Raw genomic sequence first — 6,000 nt, forward strand, 5'->3', positions numbered from 1 at the left:
GTTCCCTGTTTTCTCTCTCCCTCCTTTCTTGATTAATGGGGTTACATTTGCTATCTTCCAATCCATGGGGACTGTTCTAGAATCTCGGGAATTCTGGAAGATCAAAACCAATGCATTTACTATCTCTGCAGCCACCTCTTTTAAAACTGTAGGATGTGGGCCATCAGGTCCAGGGGATTTGTTGGCTTTTAGTCCCATTAATTTCTCCAGTACTTTTTCTTTACTAATCTTAAACATTTGTTTCACATCTCTGCCATTTCCTTATTCCCCATTATAATTTCTCCTGTCTCTGCCTTTCCTTTCATTAATCTCTTCTTTTTACATACTTGTAGAAGTTCTTATAATCTGTTTTTAAATTTCTTGCTAATTTACTCTCATATTCAATTTTCTCCCTCTTTATCAATTGCTTGGTCATCCTTTGCTGATTTCTAAAACCCTTCCAGTCCTCAGGCTTACTACTCTTTTTGGCAACATTATAAGCCTCTTCTTTTAATCTAATACCATCCTTAACTTCTCTAGTTGGCCACGGTTGGATCATTTTTCCTGTGGAGTTTTTATTCCTCAAGGGAATGTATATTCATTGAGAATTATGAATTATTTCTTTAAATATTCACCATTGCTTATCTACCATCATATCTTTTAATCTAATTTCCCAATCTACCTTATCCAACTCACCCCTCGTACCTATGTAATTGGCTTTGTTTAAATTTAAGGCCCTACTTTTGGACTTAACTTCATCACTCTCATACCCAATATGAAATTCTATCATATTATGATCACTCCTCCCCAGAGGATCCTTAATTATAAGATTACTAATTAACCCTGTCTCATTACACAATACTAGTATCTAAAATAGTCTGTTCCCTAGTTGGTTTCTCGACAAATTGTTCTAGAAAACTGTCTCGAATGCATTCCACGAACTCGTCCTCCAAACTACTTTTGCCAATTTGGTTTGCCAAGTCAATATGAAGATTATAATCCCCCCACGATTATTGCATTACCTTTATTACATGCTCCTAAAATTTCCTGATTTATACTCTGTCCAACACTGTAACTACTGTTAGGGGGCCTGTAAACTACTTCCACCAGTGTTTTCTGCCTTTTGTTATTTCTTAGCTCCACCCATACTGATTCGATATCCTGATTTTCTGAGCTAAGATCCTTTCTCACTACTGCCTTTATCTCATCCTTCTAGTGCCAGTACCACTGATGAAAGATAGTTCATCCAACTGGGGGACTTTCAATTTGTGGTGAGGCAATGGTGAAAGGATTAGCTGCAGCCCTTAATGGTGGTGTATCAGGTGCCTCGAACAGTAATTAATGGTGGGGGTGGGGGGAGCGGGCGGGGGGATATTGCAGCTGACCTTTGTTCTGCACATATTAAGTTTCCCCTTTTCCTTATCCAAGTGCTGAATTTTTGTTAAGCAATTGTGTATTAAGTGTTATTTGGTAAATTATTGCTGTGCTTCTTACAGTCATTGGATGTATGAGTTGCTTTTAAGACTTTGATGGCCCTCAGTAGACACGCATTTTACTGTTTGGGCCCAGGGATATGTTTGTAATTTTGACAGTTGTGTCACAATAACGAGCAAAGCCAATGTGGAGAAATTAAGTTTTGTGTGCCTAGAGTGGGTGCCATTTTCATCCGTTTAATGACAGTGTGGGGTATGAAAAAAATCATTTCAAGTGGCATAGATCTGAAGGGTTAGGGCAGCAATGGTCAATTATTGCAGCTGAATTTTGCCCTTTATGCTGTTTCTGCTGGGTTTCTGCTGATCTTCCACCAACTTTGTGGTTGGTGACGGGGTCAGATCGCGTGGGAATTCAGCCCAAGAGTCCATAGTATGAGATGAAACTAGCGAATAATTAGAAAACCATGGGCTAATAAGAGACAGACACCACAGATCTGCAACACACAGGTTGTGTTATACTTTGCTGGACTGTGAACAGTAGCTTCAAAAAAAAATAAGCAACTGGATCATTTGTTTTTGTGGTGGCTGCTAGTTGTTATTTGGTAGCTATTCCCACCTGTTGAAAGAATGGAACCATTCTTTGAGGGTCATTTGGCCAATCTCAGTGTCTAAGAAATATATCCCACAATTCCTCTTATAACCGCTATCAAGTTTTTCTCCAGGTACTCTCTCTTGAGTTTGCTGATACAATCAGCCTCCAAGTGTGTCTTTTGGCAGTCATTTCCATACATTGGGTTCGATTTTCAAATGGTGGTGGGATGGCAGCGGGGGGAGGGAGGTCAATGGGCGCGCGGGTAACCCGACTAATAAAACCTTACCATTTCCCACGCGATCGCGAGTTAATTGGTGGCCCTTAACGTGGCTTCCGGGTTTGCCGTCTGAAAGCTGCGCAGTGGGCGGACTGCGCACCCGCATCACAGGCTGTCAGCTGGAGCAGCTCTATTTAAAGGGCCATTGCTGCAGCAAAGACCAAAAAGGCACAATGGAGCACAGGGGCAAGGCCGCTCCAAGATTTAATGATGCCTCAATGCAGCAGATACTGGCCGGGGTGAGGAGGAGGAGAGAAGTGTTTTACCCCGTGGACAGAAGAACGTGCCCTGCTTCTGCCACCAAGAAGGCCTGGTTTGAGGTGGCAGAGGAGGTCGCCAGCAGCAGCAACATCTCCCGCAACTGGGTTCAGTGCAGGAAGCGCTTCAATGACCTAACTAGGTCAGCAAAAGTAAGTACACTTATTGATTCTCCTGCATTCCGTGTTCCACATCACCTCCCCCACTACCCCGCAACTCATTCTGCACTGCCAACACTACTCCATCACATCACTCCTCGCACCCACTTAAGGCTCATCCTCAACTTACCTGCACTTCCTCAGCACTTCCTCATCTCTCCTTTAGTCACCCCGCCAGTACCACTCACCCCAATTCTCAACCAATTTACTGGCCCTGTCTCATACCCTCTGACGCATCTCTTTCACGGTCAGCCTCACCCAAAGCAATGCATTCATCGGTTGGCCACTTTACCATCACTCACTCGCACGTCTGTACTTTTTCCCCTTCTAGGAGAAGAGAGTGAAAAATGCACCTGAGAGGGCGAGGACTGGAGGGGGGCCACAACAAGTAGTGATTCTCACGGACGCGGAGCAGGAGGCCCTGGAAATCAGCTGCACCCTCGAGTACCTGTCCGTCGGGGAAGCCGAGACTGGCATCCCACAAACATCTGGTGACACAGCTTTAACATTCATTGCACACAATATGAATTGATGTTAACAATGCTTGGGATGTTGAACACCTTAGTATGCTCATCGCAACAAGACACATCTGAGATGATGCTTAATATTGCCTTCTGTTCTCTTACAGACCCTTCAATGACCACAGTGACGGCAGAGGGTGATTCCTCAGAGGAGCTCCAGGCCTCTGAGGGTGCACCGTCACATCATAGAGAGCCATCCACCAGTGCAGATACTCACATCTCGATGGGTCCTGGTAGTCAGTTAGATGGGTTGGCACCTGGTGAGTCACCACATGCAAGTGAGCACGAGCAGACACTGGTGGCAGGGGCAGCTGCAGAGAGTCCGCATCAGTGGGTGCATTCCTGTCCAGGCTCTGCTCAGCTGGACACAGATGCTGAACCCCAGAGACCATCCTTTAAAGGAGAATGATTCGAGGGAAGCAGCACATTTGTGAGGTACTGGAACAGGTGCCACGCACACTCTCCACAATAGTGCAGAGGATAGAGGAATCCGATTCCTGCATTAGTGGAATGGCGGCACAGGTAAGTGTGGGAATGTCTGCGATGGAGAGAAGGCTAGCCTCCATTGAGCTTCAAGCACGGCTCACAAATGAGTCCATTCAGGCCCTGACAACGGTCGTTCGTACTCAGGGTGAACAACATTCTGCTGCCTTAAACAGGCTGACAGATACTTTAGAAGTGGCCTTCATAGGAACATAGGAACAGGAGTAGGCCATTCAGGCCCTCGTGCCTGCTCCGCCATTTGATAAGATCATGGCTGATCTGTGATCTAACTCCATATACCTGCCTTTGGCCCATATCCCTTAATACCTTTGGTTGCCAAAAAGCTATCTTCCAAGGCATTAACATGTCTTCCAAACTGTTCTCCAGCAGGGTGGTAGGCGTGATGTGGGCCTGGGCCAGAAGAGGGATGATGGCGAAAGGGGACATGGAAGTGGGGACACCACTCAAAGCGCTCCCACGTCTCACCCGTTGCCTCCCTCTCAAACAGTACCCGCGATGCTGCCTCCTCTCCAGGTGGCCTAGTCTGCCCCTACACAGGTGCAGATGGAGCAGTCTTTGGAGGGGCCCTCATTGGCTCCAAAATCCAGAGGGCATAGGCCCAAAGCATCTGAGCAGTCAGGGCATGAACATGAGCAACCTGCCACTACCTCTGCTGCAGCCACAGGGGATGCACCACGTAGAAGTAGTAGGAAGAGAAAGACGAAGGATTTGTAAGGTGAAGGGTATGCACAAGGATGTCTGACAGACTGTCATGTTTTTCATTTATATTTGTTTTTTGTTATATTCACATTAAATGTTATAATTCTCACCATTACTGCTACGTCTTGCCCATTTTGACTGGCTTTTGTGATCGGGCCCTTTCATGAGCTTCATCATGAACGGCGACACTTGATGCCACCCATTGGGTCACTTTACAGTGGGTGTATGTGTAATTTCAGGACTGTTTTGTGCAGAGAGAGGTGGGGGTGCTGGTGTTGGCACTGCTCTTTCCAGGTGATCTGAGGACTGGATTCTTCACACTTTCTGATGTTAGGAGAACTGTTCACATATCAGTGACTCCCTGGCGTCACGAGCAGCCAGGTGAACCGCTGCTCTGGCCATGGGTTCCTCCTCCTCCTCTGCCTCCAGCTCCTCCTCTTCCTGTGGATGGCAGATGTGGATGAGGCCTCCTCAAGCAATATCCCTCTCTGTTGTGCCATGTTGTGCAGGACATAACACTACTATAATGAGTCCCACTCTATCTGGTGCGTATTGAAGTGCTCCTCCAGAATGACCAAGGCACCTAAATCACACCTTGAACGGCCCCATTGTTCAATTGTATACCTGGTGGCGATGTGGCTGTCGTTGTATCAACATTGTTGCTCGGTGATGGAGTTCCTCAGAGGTGTCATGAGCCTCGTGTGCAGGGGGTATCCCTTGTACCCAAGGAGCCAGCCTTTAAGGGTGTTCGGTGCGTGGAAGAGGCCCGGGATGTTGGATTCCCTCAGAATGAAGGAATCGTGGCAGCTGCCAGGGAATCTGGCGCACACGTGAAGGAATCTTTTGTGGTGGTCATAGTTGATGGGGTGATACCTTTCTGTTGATGAACAGTCCTGGCTCGTGTGGAGGCGTTCTGATTGCTATATGGGTGCAATCGATTGCACCCTGCACACATGGGAAGCAGTCCTCAGATCACCTGGAAAGACACAGAGTGGAATCCCACTGGCCTCTCCGTCTGGCTGAGGTTGTCCATGGGGAAGTTGACACGTTGCGAGGCTCTGCGGAACAAGCCGTTGGTGACCTGCCTTATGCACTTGTGTGCAGACGACTGAGAGACCTTGGCAATGTCCCCGGTGGCACCCTGGAATGATCCGGAGGTGAAGAAGTTGAGGGGAGTAGTGACTTTGACAGCGACGGGTAATGAGATGCTGCTCGGCCCAGCCGGGAGCAGCTCGGCATGAAGGAGGCTGCAGATGTCTGCGGCCACCTGGCGACTCACTCTGATCCTCCGTATGCACTGCTCCTCAGAGAGGTCCAGGAAGCTGAGCCTTGGTCTGTAGACCCTGTGGCGAGGGTAGTGCCTCCTGCGATGTTGCTCGCTCTGTTGTTCCCCTCTGTGCTCTTGTGCAGGTGCCTGTGGCGCAGCACTGTGTTGTGGAGCTCCAAGTGGCGGAAGTGTACGCCATGCCTGGCGAGACTGGTGATGTTGCTCATCCTCGGATGTAGTGGTGAATGCAGCCATGGCACCCCCCATCCTGATGGTGTCAGTTTGAGGGGGTCTGAAAAGTTGTTAAATATG

This window comes from Heptranchias perlo, chromosome 28 (genome assembly GCF_035084215.1).
Source record: "Heptranchias perlo isolate sHepPer1 chromosome 28, sHepPer1.hap1, whole genome shotgun sequence".
In the NCBI taxonomy this organism is placed as follows: domain Eukaryota; kingdom Metazoa; phylum Chordata; class Chondrichthyes; order Hexanchiformes; family Hexanchidae; genus Heptranchias; species Heptranchias perlo.